Source organism: Chiloscyllium punctatum, chromosome 47 (genome assembly GCF_047496795.1).
Source record: "Chiloscyllium punctatum isolate Juve2018m chromosome 47, sChiPun1.3, whole genome shotgun sequence".
Lineage (NCBI taxonomy): Eukaryota > Metazoa > Chordata > Chondrichthyes > Orectolobiformes > Hemiscylliidae > Chiloscyllium > Chiloscyllium punctatum.
Window position 1 is genome coordinate 57,403,111 of NC_092785.1, and position 25,824 is coordinate 57,428,934.

General features: G+C 44.4%; 1 long non-coding RNA gene across 5 annotated transcripts in view; it reads left to right on the forward strand.

The window, feature by feature from the left end:
* Positions 1 to 2,219: 2,219 nt before the first annotated feature.
* Positions 2,220 to 25,824, forward strand: part of LOC140468639 (uncharacterized) — a 59,562-nt gene continuing 35,957 nt past the window's right edge. For 4 of the 5 annotated variants that reach the window (XR_011955778.1, XR_011955776.1, XR_011955775.1 and 1 more), the window contains exons 1-4: positions 2,220 to 2,299; positions 5,761 to 5,843; positions 12,737 to 12,841; positions 24,466 to 24,592. This is a non-coding gene — a long non-coding RNA (uncharacterized lncRNA). The remainder of the gene's footprint in view (positions 2,300 to 5,760; positions 5,844 to 12,736; positions 12,842 to 24,465; positions 24,593 to 25,824) is intronic. The other variant, XR_011955777.1, reaches the window with a different exon arrangement.

The window sequence follows — 25,824 nt, forward strand, 5'->3', positions numbered from 1 at the left end:
GTGAGATATCTGAATTTCATGAATTGGTTCCTATCGCACTTTGATCAACAAAAATTATTCTTGGTTGAATCTACTCAAAGGAGAAAGTGACGACCAAAGAAGCTAGACATCAGAGTCAAAAAGTGTCATGCTAGAAAAGCACAGCAAGTCAAGCAGCTTCCGAGAAGCAGGAGCATTGATGTTTCGGGCATAAGCCCTTCATCAGGCATCACAGGCTTCAGAAAAATAACTGGCATAGACTGATGCCAATATATATGTACACGGGTCAGACCATGTTACTATCAGATTAGAGACTAATTTCAGATTTGGTACCATTCAGTGCAACATTTCAATATGATATTTACATATGTACCTAAAAGAGAAGTTGTCTAAAATTACAAGCTCTAGAATGATTTTACGATTATACTTGGAAATAAAGCTGGTGAACAAGAATGGCAAAGTGAAGTCCCATCAGTATCGCCTTGGGCAGTGTCAAGTAAGAATTTGACAACAGAGTTGCCACTTTAGTGTAACTTGCAGACTGGCCAAATTGCAGCAAAAATGTGTTCACTTTTATCTGCAAACTATTGAATGCAAAATCCTCCTAGCACAGTAATGAGGCAGAATTTTGGGATGTCATTTTAAAAATATATTATTTTCAAAGTTACTCACAATTAAGAGTGATCATTTGGTGCTGTCTGCATAACACAATATGAAGAGGAATTAACAAAAAAAAACATTATAACACAAATTCAGAGTCACTAATTCATTGATATTGCATGGGTCCAGCATTTATAAGTAATCAATTTTTAAAAATAAATACAGATACATTTACTAACTATATTGGAGTACAGTCAAGTTTCTTACTGAACTGTGACAGGATTGGACAGAGTCCACATGGATTTAAGAGAGGGGAATCATGCTTAGCAAATCTACTGAAAGAATCTACAGAGTTGAATATTAAATTAAGAAATTGCAGGACAATTAGAAAAGCTTATCAATAAACATGGTAGACTGGGTTTTGTGAAAGAGAAACTATATTTGACAAACTTATGACAATTCATTGAGGAGATAACAAGCAGGGCTGATAAAGGGCAATCCAATGATGTTCTGTATTTGGATTTTTAAAATGCAAATGATAAGGTGCTACATAAAAGTTAATTGCACAATTTCGGAGCTCATGGTATCAGGGTAATGTATTAGAATGGATTGAGGATTGGTTAACCACACTGGCTGTTGCTGAGTCCTCACTTGCAGTGCTGTATACAATGTTAGCTCCCATATTTAATAAAGGATAAACCAACATCGGAGACTATTCAAAAAAGATTCACTTAGCTACTTCGACGACGAAAGGGTTGACCTGCCAAGAATAAATAAGCAGGTGTGATCTTATGGAAACAAGATTCTGAAGAGTTTGACAGGGTGGATGTTGACTAGATCTTCTAGCACCAGTAAAGTCTCAAACCAGGGGACTTTACAGAAGGGATCATTGATTTTAGAAAAAGTAAGTGTTTTTTTTCTCTCATTGAATGGCTAGAATTTTCTCGCCCGAACTTTTGTGAAAGTTAAATGCGGGAGGGGAATGGTTGGCTTACTCTTCGGAGGGTTGTTCTGGCTTGTTGGGCTGAAGGGCCTGTTTCCACATAGTAGGGAATCTATGATTCTATCTCAAATTATTTTAAAAGAGGGCAGATAGATTTTTGAAATATTGAGCAGTTGAGGGCTATGCGGATCAAGCATAAAAGAGGTGTTGATGCCTGGGTTGGCCTAGCCATGATCTGATAGAATGGGGCAACAAGCTGAAAGAGATAAATTGCCTACTCCTGCTCCGATTCCTTGAGGCTCCGTTTCATGTTTTTCATGTCTCCACAGAAGAGTGCGATACAATGTGCTAAAGGTCTCAGATGTTGTGAAAATGGGGTGTTTATGTACTGATTCAGATGGCATTGACTCATCAATCACAGCTATACAGTCATGAGTAGGAAGGCAATTCCCTCCATGAATAAAGGAAATCTACTGCAGAGCTCACACAAAGGGAATTCCTACCCTCAGTAAACTCTCCCATCACTTTACCCAACACATCAGCAAAAGTAGGATACACTGCGCATGCTTTATCTAACAAAGGGCCCTCGGGTGATTGATGTCTACACCGGACCAATGAAAGGACGGTGGGCGGGGCTGGAGGACCTAGGGGAGGTTGGTCCTCCAACCAATCAAAGTTAATGAAGGGCGGAGCTAAACTAAACCATGTGATCACCCTCGCGCGCGGTGCAGAGTCACTGTAATGAATGTTCGGGAAGTTATGGAGAGAAAGGATACGGTAAGGAAAGAAATAAACAGGGAAACGGGAGAAAAACTGTGTTGCTATGAGCGGAGAGGTTTTACAAATTGTGCACGTCGGAAAACACAAATTTAAACGCCTCAGTCCCGTGTTTGCAGTAAATGGGGAATTGCCTCAGCGCGGCTACAGGGCTGAGTGAGCGCCGCCATTTTTATTCGGGGCAATGACTCACTGGACACGTGCGGAGCCGCCATCTTTGTAGGGGGCAACGTGCAGCCAGGCGCATGTGCAGCCTTTCTCGAGTGTAGAGTCATTGGGATCATAGCAGCCAATACTGCTCTGATTCACCTCTGGGCTCCCTCATAACCACTTTGTCAATATATAGCTTCGTCAGTCTCGAAAGTAATTTATAGACAAAGGGTTTTTCTCTGCGGTCCAGCCCCTGACCATGTACTGCTCTATTATCAGATTACTTTTTTCTTGAATATTTTTGAGTCAAGAATTCTTTTTTCCAACAAGCAAGTGTATTTTCCTTCCATTTCGAACTATCAAATTCTGCACCATTTTCATTACCTGTAATCCGTTTTGCACTCCCTGAAACATCAACTGTGTTTCTCCTTCCACAGAAACCAGTGATTAATGTCAAATCCCTGTTGCCTGTGGAGAGGGTGATGTTTGACTTTCTTGCACAGCAGCAGTTTGTGTGGTGAAGGTGCTCCGACAATGTGGTTGGATAAGAGACATTACAGAGTATTCATTCAGCAACAGTGATGATGATTTGAAAATAATGTCCAAATCAACAACTGTTTGTATTTCTATTATCATGCTTATAATTTCACAAAAATACTATTGAGAACTTTAGCCATAAGGCCAGAGATGGAGATATTAGGTCAGGTGACCAAAAGCATTGCCAAAAAGCAGGTTTTGAGGGATGTCTTAAAGGTGGAAAGCAAACCTGTGAGGTTTTGGCTGCGAATTTCAGACCATGCTGCTTCAGCAACTGTAGAAACAGCCACACAGATGAACTAATGAATTAACAAATGGTTGAGAGTCTCGAAGAAAATGGGTTGTCGAGGTCTCAAAGTGTGTGTGGTGCCGGGAGCTAGGGATTATCACAGCCAGGAATTAAATCAAGTGTGAAAATTTTAAATTGAAGGATATTGGCCAGGTGCTGGCAGGTAAGACTACATTGGGTTGGTGTATCTGGTCGGCATGGACGGGTTGGACCGAAGGGTCTGTTTCCTTGCTGTACATCTCTATGGCTGTATGCTGTTGATTCTAATTAGGAGCCTTTTGATGAATCAACAAGCAGAGATTTCGACTTTCTTGAGATTACAGGGAGGTTGAATGTGGGAAGCTGACCCTGAGTGTGTTTGGAAAATGAAGTCTGGAGATAACACACAACGGATGAGAGTTTCAGTACATGAGCTGAGATGAGGGTGGAATCAGCTACAATTAGTGGTCTTGGAGTGGGACTGAGTTGTCACACTCACCTCGCCTCACCTCTGGGATTCACCTGGTTGTCAGGTTGTGAATCAGGGCAGTAACACAATCGGGAGCTGAGTGGCCCTGGTGGTGCCTAAAATGAGTGTCACTCAGCTGGCTGTTGCTGAGCAGCTACTGCTTGGTAGCCCTGTCAATGACATCTTCCATCACTTTACTGCTGGTCGAGTGTGGACTGATAGATGGAAATTGGCTGGGTTGGATTGCCCTGTGTTTTTGTGTTGAACATCCCTGGGCAATGTTCCACATTGTCGGTAGATGCCAGTACTGGAGCGGTCCTTGGCTTGGTGGGTGGCAAGTTCTGGAGCACAAGATATCAGTATTATTGCCAGAATATTTGCAGGGCATGTAGCCTTTGCACTACTTAACCATTTCTTGATATTATTCAAACTGAATCGAACTGGCTCCAAACTCACATCTGTGATGTTGGAAACCACTGGAGAAGGCTGAGATGGGTCATCCCACTTTGCACTTCTGGCTGCAGATTGCTGCAAATGCTGTTGTCTTATCTGGTGCATGGTGTGTGAGGCTCCTCCATCAGTAAGGGTGGGGATATCTGTGATGCTTCCTCCAGTGAGTTGTCTAATTGTCCATCACCGTTCACTACTGGGTGTGGCAGAACTGCAGAGCTCCAATCTGTTCCATTGGATGTAGGATCACTTAGCTCTGTTGCTTGCTGCTGATGCTGTTTGATATGCAGGTAGTTCTGTTTTATAGCTTCACCAGGTTGGCACTTCGTTTTTAAGTCTGCCTGGTGCTGCTCATGGCATGCCCTCCTTTACTGTCCATTGTAATGGGTGAGTGCGGGATGTACAAACCCATGAGATTACAGATTGTGCTGGAGTACAGTTCTGCTGCTGTTGATGTCCCATAGTGCCTCAGAGATACCCAGTTTGAGATCCTACATCTCTTCGAAGTCTGTCCCATTTAGAACGGTGATAGTGCCACTCAACACGATGGAGGTTTTTCTTAAATTTAAGGCAAGACTTTGTCTCCAAAAGGAATGTGTGATGGTCGCTCGTACTGATACTGTCATGGCCAGATGGATCTGCCGCTGGTCAATTCATAACAATGAGATCAAGTATGTTTTTCTCTCTTGTTGGTTCCCTCCCCACCCGCTGCAGATTCCGTTGGGCAGCTATATCCTTTAGGACCTGGTCAGCTCAGTCAGTAATTCTGTTGCAGAGCAAGTCTCGATCATGGACATTGAAATCCTGTACCCAGAGTACATTTGACACCATTTTACTTCCTCAGTGCTTCCTCCAAGTGTTGTTCAAAATGAAGGAGAACTGATCCATCAGCCGATGGAGGACGGTACGTGGTAATCAGAAGGAGCCATGAGACCTACTGGTCTCCGGAGCCAATGCTGTGTACTCCCAGGGCAAATCCTCCCTGTCTGTACACCACTGAGCCACCACATCTGCCTGGTCTGTCCTGCCGGTGGGACAGGACATATCCAGAGATTTCAGGAGAAAGTGAAGACTGCAGATGGTGGAGATCAGAGTTAAGGGTCTGGTGCTGGAAAAGCACAGCAGGTCAGGCTGATGAAGGGCTTAGTCTTGAAACGTCAATTCTCCTGCTCCTCGGATGCTGCCTGACCTGTTGTGCTTTTCCAGCACCACACTCTCGATATCTAGGGATGGTGATGGTGGTGTCTGGTCATTGTCTGTAAGGGATGATTCCGTGGGTATGACTATGTCAGGCTGTTCCTTGACTAGTCTGAGACAGCTCTGCACATTTTGGCACCAAAATCCATATGTTAGTCTGGAGGACGTTGCACCATCGAGAGGGCTGATTCTGTGGTTGTAAGTTCTGGTGCCGTGTTAGTTGCCAACTGGTCCATCCAGTTTCATTCCTGTGTTGAGACTTTGCAGTGATTAATACAGTGAGTAGCTGGCTGGGCCGCTATCAGGTTGGCAGAATTTTTTTTCGCCATTGACAATGGTTTCATGGAGGTCATGAAATTCCTAATACATTGTTTTTTTTCTTGAATTCAGATTCCACCATCTGCCAAGATGGGATTCGAATCAGGACTTCAGTCGTTTGTTTTAATATTCTGGATAAAAGCTAAATACATCAGGTTTGTTCACTTATTTTAAATTTCACTAACCCTGGTTTTGTTTCTTTGTAAAACACTGTCCATCACCCTGTCTCCTCCATCCTCCCCTCCAACAACAAGTGAGGAGCACATGGAGTTTCTCTGTCACTAAGACTGAGATAATCCGATCTGCTGTTTCTCTCCCTCCCACTAGCCCACTGAGCCAAACTGCCTCACGTGGTGTTCCTGGTTTTTGTCCTAAACCTACATCTTTCTCCAGTCTCTTGCCAAGCCTTATCAGAGCTCACCTTGACCCTTTACCCTAATTTCGTTAAACTCACTTTCCAACTCTCTTTCCTCCGCTGCCGCCTCATCACTCCCCTTTGCCAATTCATAGATATTGTTCCTTGTTCTGTCTGTTGGTCTTTTTTGGTTATGTCCTTCTCTCCCATTCTGTGAAAAACTAATATTTGACCTCACCGTTGTTGGAAAATCCTGCTCCATCTCCACTCTCCCTTTCCTTTCTGAATTCCTTGCATTTGGTGTCCCTCAACGATCTATCTTTGGTCTCTCCTGTATCTCACGTACATAGTGCCAGGAGGTGATATCATCCAAAAACACTGTGTTAGGTTTGACATGTACACGGACGATGCCCAGCTCTCCCTCCCCATCATCCCTCTCCATTACTCCACTGTTACTCAGTTATCAAACTGCTTATCACATTCCCACTACTCGATTAGCTGCAGTTTCCTCCAATGAAACATTGTCATGGTTAAACCCATTGCCTTACCTTTACCTTTCTGCTGAGCCCCTCCCTCCCACTGGGAACTCTCTGAAGCAGAACAACACTCTTCACAATATTGCTGTTATATCTGACCCCAAGGTGACCTTCTGATCAGACATCCACACAATCACAACACCAGGAAATCCAATCTCTTAAACGTTGCTTTTCTCCACCTCACCCCAGCTCTATTGCTACTGAAACCCCTTACCCGCGTCTCTGTTGTCTTAAACTTGAATCCAAAACAGAACCCTTGATTCCGTGACTTAGAATCTCGTTTCAGACCCCCCTCTCAGTATTTACCCTCAGACACATCCTCTCAGTATTTGTCCTGTCAAACCCCTTAAGAATCCCATCTGTCTCAATGAGATCACCTCTCTTTCTCCAAAATCCAGTGAGTAGAGTCCCAACCTTTTCAGCCTTTATTTAAAAGATAATCCCTCCAAACCAGGGATCATCTCATTGAATCTTCCCTGAAATGCCTCCAATAAAGTGACACATTTCCTTATCTAAAGGGACCAAAACTGCTCTCATTACTGCAGATATGGTGGTCTCACCAGCACTTCCACACGTTACTCTCAGGTATATACTCCAAACTCTAATACTGAAAACTTTTGAAACAAAACATTCGATTCCCCTTCTTGATTCCCTGTTGTAACTGTGTGGTAGCTTTCTGTGTTTCCTGAACAATTACCCCTGGTCCCTTTGTGGTGCAGCTTTCTACAGTTTCCACCATTTAAATAGTACTTTGTTCTTTATTATCTCCTCCAAAATGAGTAACTTCCCATTTTCCCAAGTTACACCCCATCTGGCAACTTGTTGCCCCCTTCTCCTGTGCATCTCTCTCTTTTCATAATCCTCTTAGACCTTTACAGTTGTGCCTTTTCTAGGAGATATCCCCCCTTCTCATTCTTCCAAGCATTTACTGGGAGCCCTGGGCAGTGGGAAGCAGACAGAGTTGCTATCTTTTTAGGGATACGCTTTGGAGTGATTGGGAGGATCTTCCTACCCATTGGTCAGGATGGAGACAACTTGCCCATCGTTAGACATTAGCCTTTCACCCCCATGTCTTATTGATGAGGCAGAGCGGCAGCACGGAATGAAAGAAAAGAAAGTCATTCTTGTTCCCCATATCTCACTGGCGCTTGGATCATTTTCTCCAATGTGTCAAAGAACTGCTGTGTTCAGTCACATGAGATCTCCAGTTGGAATCTCCTAGAAACCCACAGATTTCCCTCTGAGTTGACTGCTGTTGTCCTCAAGGGTAATATGTACAGTAATCCTGGGCCACGAGGAGGGGATGGTGTGAGTTTCTAACTTGAACTGAGAGTGACAGATTTTATAAACTTGAATTACAGGATATTTATTATAGGTGGACATTCAGATAGAAATCTCAGTATATGTCTGCCAAACTCTAATTGCATTACTCAGTATATCAGGACCTGGATATTCGCATTGTGTGTGTGAGTATTGTGTTCCAGATCAATCCCATTTGCTGCTTAAAAATTCTCCTTTGAATCATCGCATTCTCTCAAAAGGTCTCCCCAAACCTTCAATGTGTCATGTAATCCTTTTATGATGACCTGATGAGTGTAAGGTTTCTTATTCTAATGTGTAATTTTTGTATAAGGATGTCTCAGAGAGGGAGCAGAATATTCCTAAAGGGGAGAATAACCATTTTGAGGGGAGGCTGTTGTTTATTGGTATCAATAACATAGGAATAGAAGAGTTCACATTATTGGATCATTGGAATCTCTTGTGGGGTAGAATTGACCTCCATCAGAAGGATGGATTGTACCTGCACTGGAGAGGAAGAGTTGCTAGTGCTATTCAGGAGGCATTAAACCAGTGAAGGATTGTGGGTAAACCGAAAAAAAAGTGAGGAAAGAGCTAAGTCTGAGGCTGGTACAGTTCAGACGTCAAATAGTCAAGGCAGGCAAAGGGCATGGCAGAGAACGAGGTAGGACTGAGCAGTTACACTGCACTTATTTCAGTGCAGGACGCCCGATAGGTCAGGCAGATGAGCTCAGGGCATAGTTTTGAACATGGCACTGGGATATTATGCCAATTATAGAGGCATGACTCAGGGATGGATAGGACGAGCAGCTTAATGTTCCAGTGTATAGATGCTATAACAAAGATAGAAAGGGGGCAACAGAGCAGGGGGGGAGGTATTTTTGATAAGGGATAACATTACAGCTGGGCTTCAAGAGGGTATTCCTGGGAGTACATCCAGGCAGGTTATACAGGTGGAACTGAGAAATAAGAAAGGGATGATCTCCTTATTGGGATTGTACTATTGACCCCTCCTCGCCCCATTCCCAATAGTCAGCAGGGAATTGAGAAGCAAATTTACGAAGACATCACTTATCTGTAAGAATAGTATGGTTGTATACAAGACTTGACCTTTTTTATTCATTCACAGGATGAGGGTGTCACTGGCTGGGCCCAAAGGGCAGTCACATTGCTGTGGGTCTGGAGTCACATGTAGTCCAGACCTGGTAATGATGGCAGATTCCTTCCCTGAATGATATTAGTGAATCTGATGGGGTTTTTTTTTCGCAACAATCGACAATGGATTCATAGTCATTCACAGATTCCTAATTCCAAATTTTTATCGAATTCACATTCCACCACCTGCCCTGGCAGGATTCCCACCCAGGGCTCCAGAACATTATCTGGGTATCTGGATTATCCGTTTAGCGAAAATATCACTAGGCCATTTGGCAGGATGAGTGAGTGAGGTATCCGTAGGACAGCACATCGGCACCAAAATTCCCATGGTCTCTGCAGAACATAGAAAGGGCTGGGGAGGGAAATATATTCCTGGAGGTGGGGTATGACTGTAGGTAGCAGAAATGGCAGAGGTTAATGCGCTGTATCTGGTGATAAGTGGGGTGGCAAGTGAGGACCGGTGGATTATATTCTTCTTGTGGTTGGAGGGGTGGTGTAAAGGCGAAGGTGCAGGAAGTGGAGGATCTGCATTGAAGGGCATTGTTGATCACGTGGATGGGAGATGTGGTCCTTGAAATAGGAAACCTTTCTGGGATGTCCTGGAGTGGAATTGCTTCTCCTGGGAGCAGATATGGCGGAAGCAGAGGAATTGAGAGTACAGGATCACGTTTTTACAGGAATATGCTAGAGGGTAATCAGGAGAGTAAAAAGGGGACATGACATATCTCTCGAAAATGGTTTAAGGAGAATCCAAGGAGATTCTACAAATACATCAAGGATAAAAGAATAACCAGACAGATTATAGGACACCTTAAAGACCGAGAAGGTCATCTATGGAACAACAGGAAGTGGGAGAGATACTATGCTATTCTGTTCTACAGAGTTTGGAGAAATAATAGTGATAACTTGAAAAGTGTCCATATTACAGAGGAGGTGGTACTGCATGTCTTAAATCTTAGCAAGGTGTATCCCAGAAATTTGTGGAAAGCTAGGAAAGTGATGGCAGTGCCCCTCCCTGAGATATTTATACCATCGTTTGTGACAGATGAGGTGCTGGAAGACATGTGTCATTATTTAAAAAGTGGTAAGGAAAGGCCAGGGAGCAAGAGGACAGTCACCCTAACGTCAATGGCAGGCAAGTTGTTGGAAGGGATTCTGAGGGATAGGATTTACATGTATTTGGAAAGACGAGGATTGATTAGTGATAGTCAACATGGCTTTGTGTGTGGAAAATTCTGTCTCTCTAACTTGATTGAGTTTTTTTGAAGGCAGACTGTGGACGTTGCCTATATGGACACTGAACGATGTTCACAAAGCAGACTGGTTAGCAAGGTTAGATAACATTGAATGTTGGGAGAACCCAACATTTGGATACAAAACTGGCCTGAAGGTAGGCGGCAGAGGGTGGTGATGGAGGGTTGCTTTGTGGACTGGAGGCCTGTGAGCAGCAGTGTGCTGCAGGAATGGATATTGGGCCCTTCAATAAATGACTTGGATGTGAATATATGAGGTATGGTCAGTACGTTTACAGATGACAGCAAAATTGGAGGTGTAGTAGGCTATGAAGAAGGTTAGTTCAGAATACGACAGGATCTTGATCAGATGGGCCATTGGAGCAAGGAATGGCAGATGGAGTACAATTTAGATAAATGTGAGCTGTTGTATTTTGGAAAGGCAAATCAGGGCAGGATGTATGCACTTAATGGTAAGGTCCTTGGGAGTGTTGTTGAACAAAGAAACCATGGTGTGCAGTTTCATTGTTCCGTGAAAGTGGTGTTGCAGGTAGGAAGGCTAGTGAAGGTGGCGTTTGGTATACTTATTGGTCAATTATTTGAATACAGAAGCTGGGACATCATATTGTGGCTGGACAGGACATTGATTAAGCCATTCAGGAATTCTGTTTTAAGTTCAAAATTCCCTGTTCTGGGAAGGATGTTGTGAATCTTGAAAGAGTTCAGACAAGATTTACGATTTTCCAGGGTGGGAGGATTTGAGCTAAAGGGAGAGGCTGAATCGGCTGGGGTTAATTTCCCTGGAGAGTCAAAGACTAAGAGTTGATTTTAGGGATTTATAAAATCACGAGGGGCATGGATATGGTGAACAGCCGGAGTCTTTTCCCCCCAGGTCCAAAACAAGAGCACATGGGCTTAAGGTTGAGAGGGCAAAAATTTAAAAGGGATCTAAGGGGCTACGTGTTCAAACTGAGCTGTGTGGAATGAGCTGCCAGATGAAGTAGTGGAGGCTGATAGAATTACAACATTTGAAAGGCATCCGATTGGTTACATGAATAGGAAGGGTTTCGAATGATACGGACCAATAGCTGGCAAACGGGACTCCATTAGTTTAGGATTCCTCGTTGGCATGGTCCAATTGGAACAAAGGTCTGTTTCTGTGCTGTATGTCTCTGACACTAATAAATGAAAATAAGATGTGTTCCTCTTTTGTGGAGAGCTAGCAGAAGCACAGATAATTGTCCTTGGAGCCGAGAAGGTTAAGCAATGATTTTGACCAGGTGCAGATTTGTTTCCAAGGTATTTAATTTGCAGAGAGAGAGAGAGGAATTGTTAACAACGTCACAATTTTGGTAACTATTTTCAAGTAATTGGCAACTATGCAGGGTGAATATGTGAACATTATTTTATTCAGTAAATTCTGAGCATCCGGAACAGTCTGAATAGCAGCTGGACACAGATTCAGCAGTTATTCATAAACAGATTCGGAATTTTACTTTTTAAGCAAAGATTTGGGGGGCTATGGGCAAATGGGAGGGGAGTTGGGACAGATTTGCAGCATCTCCAGAGGGAAAGAGTACAGCCCCAATGGGCTGAATAGCCCCCAGCCCCTGTGCTCTGTGATACTGCCCCATTCACTGTGAATGATGAAGCTCATCCCAGGGTAGAGAGGGAGGATACCACCACTCCACCTCACAATGGGCCTGATGTCAGTGTAGGCCAATAGGAGGCAGAGGGTGGGACTGGAGGACCAGGCAGTACCAGTTTGTCTTCCAACCAATCGGAGTGAATGAGGGTATCCTTAAGGCTGGATTTAAAGAAAGGCACATGTAGCAGAGATTTGAGAAACTGGAGGAGATTAGAGACAGGGAGCTTTCTGTGGCTGGAGAGGAATTATATAAATAACGAAGAGTTGTGAGGCTGGATGAGGTGACAGTGATCAGGAGAGTTGTGAGGATGGAGGAATTTGGAGTTAGTGAGGATTAGAGTCCTAATGTTATCCAGCAAGGAAACAGGCCCTGTGGTCCAACCAGTCCATGCCGACCATAATTCCAAACTGAACTAATTGTACCTGCCTCCGCTTGGTCCACATCCATCCAAATATTTCCTATTTACGTACTTATCTCTCTGAATGTATTTTAAATATTGTAATTGTATTCCTCTGGAAGTTCATTCCACACATGTAATTTTTAAAAAAAAAAAACCCTAATGTCTTTTCTCAAATCTTTCTCATCTCTTCTCAAAATGAATGCACCCGAACTTTGAATTCCCCTCTCTCCCGGCCATTCACCTTTATCTACACTCTTCACGACTTCATAAACCTTGTAATAAGGTCACCCCTCAACCTCCTACACTCCAGTGAAAACAGTCCCAGCCTCTCCTGATAACACAATCCCTCCATTCCCATTAACATTCCAGTAAATCTCTTCTGAACCTGCTCCGATTTAATGATATCCTTCCTATAACAGCACAACCAGAGCTGGGTTTAGAATTCCAGAAGAGGCCTCCCCAACATCCTGTACAACCTCAACATTACGTCCCAACTCCTATACTCAAAGGTCTGAACAATGAAGGTAAGTCTGATTGAACACCTTCTTAACCACCCTGTCTACATGTAACACAAACTTCAAAGACGTGAAGCCCTTGGTCTCTTTGTTCCATATCACTACTCAACGCCTTACGTTTAATGAGTGTAAGTCCCGCCTTCGTTTGTTTTATCAAGATTTATTATTTTGCATTTATTCCAATCCAAAAATCCTTTAAGTATAAAGGCAGTAGGAATATAATTAAGAGGGAAATCAGGAGGCAAAAAGGAGACATGAGATAGCTTTGGAAAATAGGGTTGAGGATAATCCAAAGGGCTTTTATAAATACCTGAAGAACAAAGGCTAACTAGAGAGAAAATAGAGACCCTCAAAGATCATCAAGGCGTCCATTGTGTGGGGCGAGATAGGGAGACAAGTATTTTGCATTAGTGTTTACTGTGAAGAAGTACATGGGAGATATAGAATGTGGGGAAATAAATGGTGACATCTTGAAAAAAAAGTCCATATTACAGAGGAGGAGGAGGTGCTCAATGAGTGGCTAAGGAGCTGGTGCAGGGGAAAAGGATTCACGTTTTTGGATCATTGTTATCAACTCTGGAGTAGAGTTGACCTGCATAAGAAGGATGGATTGTACCTGATCTGGAAGGTGTCTAATATCGAGGCAGGGAGACTTGTTAATGCTACTCAGGAGGCAGTAAACCAGCGAGGAGTGTGTGTAATTGCAAATAGATACTGAGAAAAGAGGTATCTCTGAGGCTGGTACAGTTCAGAAGGCAAATAGTCATTGCAGGCAAGGGCAAGGCACAGAACAAGGTGGGATTTAGCAGTTACACTGCATTTATTTCAATGCAAGAGGCCTGACAGGGAAGGCAAATGAGCTGAGGGTATGGTTTTGAACATGGCACTGGGATATCATGGGTATTATAGAAACGTGGCTCAGGGATGGAAAGGACTGGCAGCTTAATGTTTCCGGGTATAGATGCTATAGGAAGGATAGAAAGGAGGACAAGGGGAGGGGGAGTGGCATTTTTGATTAGGGACAGCATTATGGTTGTGCTTAAGGAGGACATTCCTGGGAGTCCGTACAGTGAAGTTATTTGGGTGGAACTCGGAAATAAGGAAGGGATGATCTCCTTATTAGGGTTGTCGCATGGGTTTCATCTGGGTGCCCTGGTTTCCTCCCACAGTGCAAAGATATGCTGGGTAATTTCGATTATCCAGGCTGAATTGCCACAGTGTTCAGGGATGTGCAGGTTGGGTGGATTATCCAGGCTGAATTGCCACAGTGTTCAGGGATGTGCAGGTTGGGTGGATTATCCAGGCTGAATTGCCCACAGTGTTCAGGGATGTGCAGGTTGGGTGGATTATCCAGGCTGAATTGCCCACAGTGTTCAGGGATTTGCAGGTTGGGTGGATTATCCAGGCTCTGGATTAGTGGTGCTGGAAGAGCACAGCAGTTCAGGCAGCATCCAAGTAGCTTCGAAATCAACGTTTCGGGCAAAAGCCCTTCTCGAAACGTTGATTTTGAAGCTACTTGGATGCTGCCTGAACTGCTGTGCTCTTCCAGTACCACTAATCCAGAATCTGGTTTCCAGCATCTGCAGTCATTGTTTTTACCTCCTGGATTATCCAGGCTGAATTACCCACAGTGTTCAGGGATGTGTAGGTTGGGTGGATTATCCAGGCTGAATTGCCCACAGTGTTCAGGGATGTACAGGTTGGGTGGATTATCCAGGCTGAATTGCCCACAGTGTTCAGGGATGTACAGGTTGGGTGGATTATCCAGGCTGAATTGCCCACAGTGTTCAGGGATGTGTCGGTTGGGTGGATTGTCCAGGCTGAATTGCCCACAGTGTTCAGGGATGTGAAGGTTGGGTGGCCCTGGGAAATGCAACGTTACGGGGGAGGTTAGGCGGCTCTGAGGGTCAGTGTCGATGTGATGGGCTGAATTGTCTCATTCCCCATTGTTGGGATTCTCTGATAATTCTATTAGTTTTAAAATAGTTACAGAAAATAATAGACCATATCTATAAGTTAAGTTTCTAAATTAGACAAAGGCCAATTTTGACAGCACAAGGGAAGCACTTTCAATCTTTGTTTGTGGGAGGTTATTCCCAGGGAAAGGGATGGCTGGAAAGTGGGAACATAAAAACATAAGGAATAAGAGCAGGAGTAAGCCATCTGGCCCCTCAAGCCTGTTCTGCCATCCATAAGATCAGGGCTGATCTTTTCATGGCCTCAGCTCCACATTCCTGCTCTCTCACCATAACCCTTAATTCTTTTCCTGTTCACAAATTTACATTTTGCCTTAAAGGCATTCAAGTTGATAACATCAAATGCTGCACTCGGCAGGGAATTCTACAGATTCACAACCCTTTCGCTGAAGAAGCTCCTCCTGAATTCAGTCCAAATCTGCTCCCCCTTATTTTGAGGTTATGCTCTAGTTTCAACCGTCCCCAGTGGAAATAACCTTCCAGCTTCTATCTATCTTACCCCCTTCATAATTTTATTTTTTTCGTCTCCAACCTCCCATTCTTCTAGATTACAATGACTCTAGAACCAGTTTTCTCAATCTCTCCACATACACCAACCCTCAACTCCTGACTCAAACTAGTGACCCTCCTCTGTACTCCCTCCAGTGTCAGTCCATCCTTGCTAATGTAAGGGGACCAAACCTGTACACAGTACTCCAGGTGTGGCCTCACCAGCACCCTGTACAGCTGCAGCATAACCATCCCTCTAGCAATGAAGGACAATATTCCCTTCACTGCCATAATTACCTGCTGCACCTGCAAACCAACTTCCTGTGATTCATGCACAAGGACAGCCTGCTGCATGTTTTCACCATTTCATCATCCAGTTTGTTGTTAGTCCAACCAAAATGTATGACCTCACATATCCCAACATTGAACTCCATCTGCCAGATCCTTACCCACTCACTTAACCTATCTGTATCCCTGTGCAGACTTACAGTGGCCTCTGCAGTCATTGCTCTACCTCATCTTTGTATCAAATGTGAACTCTGACACTGTACACTTGGTCCTCAACTCCAAAACATTTGTGTAAATTGCAAATAGTTGTAGTGCCAACACTAATCCAAACACCCATTTATCCCCATTCTTTATTTTTTGTTGGTTAACCGATCCTGTATCAATGATAACACATTACCCATAATGCTGTGCATCTTTACCTTATTCAGCAGCCTTTTGTGTGGCAACTTATCGAATACCTTCTGGAAATCCAGGTACACCACATCCCAGGAGTCTGCCTTATCCAACGCACTCGTTGTATCCTCAAATAATTCCAGTAAATTCTTAAACATGACCTGTCTTTCCTGAATCCATGCTGTGTCTGCTAAATGAGACAATTTCTACCCAGATATCTCAACACTAATTCCTTGAGAGATTCAAGCATTTTCTCCACTACAGAAGTTAAGCTAACGGGTCCTTTTTGAAAAATAGTGGCACCACATTTGCAGCTTCCAGTCTGTCAAACCCGTCCCAGAATCCAACAAATTTTAGTGAATTATCACGAGTCTATTTGTTATTCACACACTCCTCTCTTCCTCCCCCCCCCCCCCCCCCACCTGCCATCTCCTTTAGTCCCTGGGATGCAATCCATCAGGGCCTGGAGACCCATCTACCTTTAGGCTGTTATCTTTCCCAACATTACCTCTTTACTGGGAATGATTGCTTCTCTGTCCTCCTCTGCCATTGCCTCCATAGGCCTGCGACAATGAGAGTACACAGACAGTATGTTCCTGTTAAGGCCAAGGATGGTAGGTGTAGAGAATGCTGCCTGTCGAAAGAAATTGAGGGCCTGGTCAAGAAAATGAAGGAGGGATATGGCAGGTACAGAGAGCTGTTTTTGTGTGAATCCCTAGAGGAGTATAGGGGCAGTAGGAGTATACTCGAGGTAAACCGGGAGGGCAAAAAGGGGACATGAGATAGCTTTAGGAATTAGGTTTAAGGAGAATCCAAAGTGATTGTACAAATACACTAAGGATAACGAGTAACCAGGCAGAGAATAGGTACCCGCAAAAATCAAGGCTGTCTGTGGAACAGCAGGAGGTGAGAGAGATTCTGTATGAGCGGAGAGGTTTTACAAACAAAATGTGCACGTCGGAAAACACAAATTTGAATGTCCCAGTCTCGTGTTTTCAGTAAACAAGGAATTGCCTCAGTGTGGCTGCAGGCATGAGTGCGCGCCGCCATCTTTATTTGGGGCAAAAATTCACTGGACACGTGCGGAGCCACCAGCTTTGTAGGGGGCAAGGTGCAGCCAGGTGCATGTGCAGCCTTTCTCTGGTACAGAGTCATTGGGCAGGATTTACACAGAGCACATTCAAACTCAGAGAAATGGATGTTTATTTCGGGATTTGTTTCGTCATTCATTTAAATGGCTTGGTATCGTAAATGAGTTTGCAGGTCATACAAAATTGGAGGTATTGTGGATAATGAAGAAGGTTCCCTCAGATTACAATAAGATATTGATCAGATGGGGTTTAATTTAGATCAATATGAGGTGCTGCATTTTGGAAAAGCAAATCAGGGCAGGACTTATACACTGAATGACAAGGCCCTGGAGATGTTTGTAGAACAAAGAGATCTTGGACTGCAGGTTCATAGTCCTTGCAAGTCAAGTTGCAGGCAGGTAGGATGATGAAGAAGGTGTTCAGTATATTTTCCTTTATTGGTTTGAGCATTGAGTATTGGATGTGGGAGGTCATGTTGCTGTACAGGACATTCGTTAGGCCACTTTTGGAATAGTGTGTGCAGTTCTGGCCTGCCTCCTATCAGAAGGGTGCTGTGAAACTTGAAAGGTTTCAGAAAAGACTTACAAGGATGTTGTTAGGGTTGCAGGATTTGAGCTACAGGGTGAGGCATAAAAGGCTGGGTCTGTTGTCCCTGGAGTGCCATAGGCTGAGTGGTGATGTTATGGAGGTTTATACAATCATGAGGGGCATGAATAGAGTAAATGAACAAGATGTTTTCCCTGGAGTGGTGGTGTCCAGAAGTAGAGGACATTGCTTTAGGGTGAACAGATAAAATTTCAAAGGGGCCTAAAGGACAACTCTTTCATGCAGTAGGTGGAATGAGCTGCCAGAGGAAGTGGTGGAGGCTAGTACAATTAAAACATGTTAAAGGCATCTAAATAGACACATGATCTGATTAGGAAGCATTTACAGGGATATGGGCCAAGTGCTGGCAAATGGGAATAGATTAGGTTTGGATACCTGGTTAGCATGGATGAGTTAGACCGAAGGGTCTGTGTCGGTGCTATACATCTCTATGACTGTGGGATCATAACAGCTTACACTGTTCTGCTTCATCTCTGGGCTCCCTCATGACCACTTTGTCAATATCTTGCTTCCTCAGTCTCGAACAGACCCATTGGTCTGTTTAGTATTTGACTATTATTTTTACAGACATTTTTGTAAGTTAATTTTTCTCTGCCGCCCAGTCCCTGACCATGTGCTGCTTATTAATTTTTTTCTGGAAAATCTTTGACAGTCAAGAATTCTTTTTTCTAATTAGCAAGTGTATCTTCCTTCCATTTCGAACTATCAAATTCTGCACCATTTTCATTCCCTGTAATCCGTTTTGCACTCCCTGAAACATCAACTGTGTTTCTCCTTCCACAATTACCAGTGATTAATGTCAAATCCCTGTTGCCTGTGGAGAGGGTGACGTTTGACTTTCTTGTACAGCTGCAGTTTGTGTGGTGAAGGTGCTCCCACAATGTGGTTGGTTAAGAGACATTACAGCGTATTTATTACAGCAACAGTAAAGATCTGAATATAATGTCCGAATCAAGAACAGTTTGTAGTGTTATTATGCTGCTTGTAATTTCATAAAAATATTATTGGGAACTTTAGACATAAGGCCAGAGAAGGATGATATTAGGTCAGGTGACCAAAACCATTGCCAAATAAGCAGGTTTTGAGGAATGTCTTAAAGGAGGAAAGCAGACCTGTTAGGTTTTAGCTGCAAATTTCAGACCTTGTTGCTTTGACAACTGTAAAAGCAGCCACACAGGTGAAGTAATGAATTAACAGGTCATTGGGAGTCTCGAAAAGAATGGGTTGTCGAGGTCTCAAGGGGTGTGTGATGCAGTGAGCTAGGGATGATCACAACCAGGAATTAAATCAAGGGTGAGAATTTTAAATTGAGGGATGTGGGCCGGATGCTGGCAGGTGAGACTAGATTGGGTTGGAATATCTGGTCAGCATGGACAGGTTGGATTGAAGGGTCTGTTTCCAAGCTGTACATCTCTGTGGCTCTATGTTGTTGATTATGAATAGGAGCCTTTTGGTGGATCAACAAGTTTTGGTACAAGGGAGTACTTGGGCAGCAGAGATTTAGTTTTTCTTGAGATTACAGGGAGGTTGAATGTGGGAAGCTGGCCAGGAGTGTTTTTGGATAATGAAGTCTGGAGATAACACAAGGTAGATGAGAGTATATGAGCTGAGATGAGGGTAGAATCAGCTAGAAATAGTGGCCTTAGAGTGGGACTGGGCTGTCACCCTCACCTCGCCTCTGGGATTCAGCTGGTTGTCAGGTTGTGAATCAGGGCGGTAACACAATCGGGAGCTGAGTGGCCCTGGTGGAGCCTAAAATGAGTGTCACTCAGCTGACTGTTGCTGAGCAGCTGCTGCTTGGTAGCCCTGTTGATGACATCTTCCATCACTTTACTGCTGATCGAGTGTGGACTGATAGATGGAAATTGCCTGGGTTGGATTGCCCTGTGTTTTTGTGTTGAACATTCCTGGGCAATGTTCCACATTGTCGGTAGATGCCAGTGCTGGAGCGGTACTTGGCTTGGTGGGTGGCAAGTTCAGGAGCACAAACCATCAGTATTATTGCCAGAATATTGGTCGGGCCCATAGCCTTTGCACTACTTAACCATTTCTTGATGTTATTCAAACTGAATTGAACTGGCTTAAACTCACATCTGTGATGTTGGAAACCACTGGAGAAGGCTGAGATGGATCATCCCACTTTGCACTTCTGGCTGCAGATTGCTGCAAATGCTGTCATCTTATCTGGTGCATGGGTGTGTGAGGCCCCTCCATCAGTAAGGGTGGGGATATCTGTGATGCTTCCTCTAGTGAGTTGTTTAATTATCCATCACCGTTCACAACTGGGTGTGGCAGAACTGCAGAGCTCCGATCTGTTCCATTGGATGTCGGATCACTCAGCTCCTTTGATTACTGCTGATGCTGTTTGATATGCAGGTAGTTCTGTTTGGTAGCTTCACCAGGTTGGCACTTCATTTTTAGGTCTGCCTGGTGCTGCTCATGGCATGCCCTCCTTTACTGTCCATTGTGATGGGTGAGAGCAGGATTTACAAACCCATGAGATTACAGATTGTGCTGGAGTACAGTTCTGCTGCTGTTGATGTCCCACAGTGCCTCATAGATACCCAGTTTGAGATCCTTCATCTCTTCAAATCTGTCCCATTTAGAACGGTGATAGTGCCACTCAACACGATGGAGGTTTTTCTCAACTTTAAGGCAAGTCTTTGTCTCCAAAAGGAATGTGTGATGTTCGCTCTTACTGATACTGTCATGGACAGATGTATCTGCCGCTGGTCAATTCATAACAATGAGATCAAGTATGTTTTTCTCTCTTGTTGGTTCCCTCCCCACCCGCTGCAGATTCCGTTGAGCAGCTATATCCTTTAGGACCTGGTCAGCTCAGTCAGTAATTTTGTTGCAGAGCTAGTCTTGATTGTGGATATAGAAATCCTGTACCCAGAGTACGTTTGACACCATTTTATTGCCTCAATGCTTCCTCCAAATGTTGTTCAACATGAAGGAGCACTGATTCATCAGCCGATGGAGGATGGTACATGGTAATTAGCAGGAGCCATGAGACCTACTGGTCTCCGGAGTCAATGCTGTGTACTCCCAGGGCAAATCCTCCCTGTCTGTAGACCACTGTGCCACCACATCTGCCTGGTCTGTCCTGCCGGTGGGATAGGAACCAGCTGGTCATCTAAACAATGGGAGTGAATAAGGGGCGTGGCTAGTGGGATGACACGTCACCAGTAACTCTGCCTGTGCAGTGCCACGTGACTCGGCAGTTTGTGAATGTGGGAGATGCAAACAGGGAAGGGGAGAGTGGCCTCGGAGTCAGGGAGGTAATGAGGCAATTTAGACTGGGAAATTTTAATTACCCTCTGTGCGGTTCATAAGTCTGAATTAGAAACTCTTAGTCCCGCGTTTGCAGCAGATGGGAAAATGGCTGCGGCCCTCAGGCGGTGACAGGTTCTGGGATATGGCCGCCATCTTTATTATGGGTAAGGTACAGTGAGGCGCATGTGCATGTCCCCTTCCTAGGATGGGGGGGGGGGAGGGGGGGTGCGATTTGAAGAGAGGCATTTACACATCAAGCACATGCCAAGAAAAAAGTATGTCTTTATATACTTCCTGTACTGACTGTGTGAGTTTTGTTTTGTGAATTCATTTCATAGGATATTAAATCGGAATAATTGAGGCTGGGATCTCAAAAGCAAGTTTTTACAGTCAATGGAGTCATCAGGATCTGAATATAATTGGCATTTAACTGTGGAAGGAGAAAGTCTGTCTGATCTGTTTGTGGGAAAATATCCCCAATATTTTTGTTAAGCAGAAAGATGTACAAATTCATGGTTGGGTCACCCTTTGGGTATGTGCTCTGTTCTGGGCCGTGCAGCAGAGGAAGGAGGTATTGGCCTGAGAGGGAGCACAGATTTATCCAGATTACACCTCGTCTCTTTGTAAGAACTCTCAGATTTAGACCCAATCACCCACTCCATGATGTTAAGCTGCAAACTTCCCATTAAAAGTCCTTTTGGACTCAAATTCCAGTACCTTTTCAGGTGGAATGTTCCAGCTTCTGACAACTGTCTGTTCATTCAGAAACTACTGAGGTCCATGTTGACTCTGGGGTTACAAAGGGCTGAATTGAAAGATGAGGTGCTGTCCCTGAGCTCCCATTGAGATGCATTAGAACAGTACAGGAGGCTGAGGGCAGTGTAGGTGTGAGCAGACAATGAAAATGACAGGGCTGCACTGTGAGGGCTGCTTGGCTCAATGAGAGTGTTTTGGAGTTGGATGTAAATAGTGAGGTGAGACAGGGAGAAGGTGAAGCTGAAACTCCGTTTTAGTTCAGGCCGTTCAGAAATTCACAGTCCCAATGGGAACAGCCAGTTTTTAAGTGATACCTGTGGAGTATTTGTTAACAGTTTTTAAAGTATTTTTCCTGAGGGCAGTTGAGAGTTAACCACATTGCTGTGGGTCTGGAGTCACATGTAGGCCAGACCAGGTGAGGATAACAGTTTCCTTCCCTACAGGACATTAGTGAACCAGATGGGTTTCTAACATTCGACAATAGTTTCATGGTCATCATTCGCCTTTCCATTCTAAATTGTATTGAATTCCGATGCTGCCATCAGCCATGTTGGGATTCTAACCCTAATCCTCGGAACACTGTACATATCACTCATCTGGCAGGAATACCATTAAGCCATTGCCTCCCTTTTTAGCAATGTTTAAAAGAAATTTCCTTCATTCTGCGTGTACAATTAGAGTTAAAATACTGTAACGTCCATGTGTCAGCCTCTCCAAAAGGTCAATCAAAAGAAATTTGTTTGGGAGTGAAATATTTCACTTTTTTGGGCCAGTTTATTCAACAAAAAATAATCTAAATAAAAATCTTATGCCTCGGGCATGTAATTTCTGAAGCCGGAGGGGGATTACAGAGACAGGGAGGGTTGTGGGGCCAGAGGGGGATTGTTGTCCAAACATCACTGTGGTGTACATGGACTGCAGCATTTCAGGGAGGCGGTTAACCACCACTATCTCCAAAACAAGGAAAGGTGGCCAATAAATACTGGTCTGGGCAGCAAAGGCAACCCCCAGTGAATAAAACCAAGCAGTGACCTCTCTGAGCTGACTTGCTGTGAAGTTAAAACCTTCTCTGGAAATGGAGTGGGCAGAGATGAGAAACAGTGACATTTCACAGCTGCCCTCAGAGAGACCTCACCCTTGGAAATACTCAGAGCCGGGGATCAGCTCAGTGAGTTTCAGTCTCTTCAAATATCAATCTTTGTCGGTTTTATTTTATTTAATCTACAATCGTGAGTCCGGTGAGGATTTCTTTTTAATATCTTAGGGTCTCTTGATTCAATGTTTAAGATATAAAACGTAAGCATTAAGATATTCTCGGGCAGTATTTTTCGAGCAGTCAGACTGTGCCTTTGTCTTGGTCTGTAGATTGTGAAGGCGCAGAACTGGCCTGTTGTAGAGTGGCGTGCTGTTCCTGTTGGATGTGGGAGATTAGGGAGAGTTTCAATAATCTTGATGATTGTGTGCAGGAAGTGTGATTGCAAATCCTGTTGGATCACAAGGATTTGCGGAGGAGTGATTAAAGGCAGTGAGGAATTGACAGGAGCCGGGGAGTGTGATAGGTGGCAGTGTCAGGAATGCAGAATACTGCAGATACAGTCAGGTAGATGGGTTACCGCCAGGAAAGCGAGTAGTGCTAGGCAGGTACTGCAGGAGTCTCCCGTGGCTATCCCCATCTCAGACAAGTATTCTGTTTTGGAAAATGTAGGTGGTAATACACTTTCAGGGGAGTTTAGCACTGACAGTCAAGTTACTGGTTCTGAGACTGGCTTCTAACATAATGTGAGGTATATCCAGTTCCACAGGATCGATGGTGATAGGGGACTCTCTAGTCAGGGGCACAGTCTGCCGTTTCTGCAGCTGACAGTGAGACATCGGAATGGGGTGGTGCTGCCCTGGTGCCAGTGTCAAGGATGTCTCTGAGGGAGCAGAATATTCTCATAAGGGAAAATAACCAGTGGGAGGTCATTGTACATTGGTACCAATGGCATAGGAAGGGGAAAGCATGGGGTCCTGACGAGCAGGGAGACTTGCTAGTGCCACTCGGGAGGCATTAAACCAGTGAGGGAGTCGGGGTAATCCTAAAGAGATAGTGAGAAAAGAGGCGAGTCTGAGGCTGGTACTGTTCACCAGTCAGACTGTCAAGGCAGGCAAGAGCAAGTCACAGAATGAGGTGGGACGGACCAGTTGCACTGCATTTATTTCAGTGCAAGAGACCTGACAGGTCAGGCAGGTGGGCTCAGGGTATGGTTTTGAACATGGCACTGGGATATTACAGCAATTATAGAGGCATCACTCAGGGATGGATAGGATGAACAGCTTTATGTTCCAGGGTACAGATGCGAAAGAAAGGGGGCAACAGAGCAGGGAGAGAGGTGTTTTTGATTAGGGATAACATTATGGCTGGGCTTCGGGAGGATATTCCTGGGAGTACATCCAGGCAAGTTATTTGGTTGGTCCTGAGAAATAAGAAAGGGATTACCATCTTACTGGGATTGTATTATCGACTCTCTCCCAATGGTCAGCGGGGAATTGAGACACAATTTTACCAGGACACCTCAGTTATCTGTAAGAATAATATGGATACAATGATAAGTGGTTTTAACTTTACCAACATGGCCTCGGAGTGCTGTAGTGTTAAGGGCTTGGATGGAAAGGTATTTGTTCAGTGTGTACGAGAACATTTCAGAGTCAGTTTGTAGGATGTACCTGCTAGAGAAGGAACAAAACCTGACCTGTTTTCTTTATTCATTCACAGGATGAGGCTGTCACTGGCTCGACCAGCATTTATTGCTGCGTTTACCCAGAGGGCAGTTTACCCAGAGGGCAGTTAAGAGGCTGGTACACGTTGCTCTAGGTCTGGAGTCCCATGCAGACCAGACCAGGTAAGGATGGCATTTTCCTTCCCTAAAGGTCATGAGTGAACCACATTGGTTTTTCCAACAATTGACAATGGACTTCTTGTCGTCACTAGATTTTTTTCCAGATATTTATTGAATTCACGTTCCAAAATCTGCCGTGATGGGATTCAAACCCGGGTCCCCAGAACGTTATCTGGGTCTATGGATTAACTGTCTAGCGATAAGTTCACTCCGTCATCGCTGCCTGTTAGGAAATGAGGCAGGGTGAGTGACTGAGGTATCAGTGGAGCAGCGCATCAGCACCAAAAATCCCACAGTATTGTGGCTCAGTGGTTAGCGCTGCTTCCTCAGCACCAGGGACCTGGGTTTGATTCCAGTCTCGGGCAACTGTCTGTGCTGGAGTTGGCACTTTCTCCCCAGTGTCTGTAAGGGTTTCCTTCGGGTGTTCCAGTTTGCTCCCACAGTCCAAAGATGTGTAGGTTAGTTGGATCAACCATGTTATATTGCCCATAGTGTCTAGATGCAGTATGAGGTTTTGGGATGTGCAGGCAAATCTCTGCCTGATGTGAAAAGCTCCTTTTGGGGAGGTGTGTCCGCATTTCCCATGGCGGCAAGGGAGGGTCAAGGGTGTGGAGCGTGGGTTGGTGGGAGGAACAAGGAACCGAACAAGGAAAGTGCAGTGGGAATGGTCTCTGCGGAATGCAGATAGGGGTGGGGAGGGAAATATGTCTCTGGTGGTGGGGTCTGACTTTAGGTAGCAGAAATAACAGAGGTTAATGCGCTGTGTCTGGAGATGAGTGGAGTGGAAGGTGAAGACCGCAGGGTTATATTCTTTATTGTGGCTCGAGGGGTGGGGTAAAGGCGGAGGTGCGGGAAGTGGAGGGTATGTGTTGGAGGGCATTGTTGATCAAGTCAGAGGAAAATTACAGTCCTTGAAGTCGGCCTTTCTGGGATGTCCTGGAGTAGGATCCAAAGAGATTAAACAAATATATCACAGACAAAAGATTAACTGGACCAGAGAATAGGACCCCTTAAAGGTCAACAAGGCTGTCTATGGAACCACAGGGGGTGCAAAAGATATGGAAATATTTCACTTCATTTTTACTGGAGAAGTGTATGGAAGCTGGAGTGTTTGGAGAAATAAACAGTGATAACTTGAAAAGTGTCCGTGTTACAGAGGAGGTGGGACTGGATGTCCTAAATCGCATTAATGTGGATAAAGCCCTGGAAAATGATCAGATGTATCCTAGAACTTT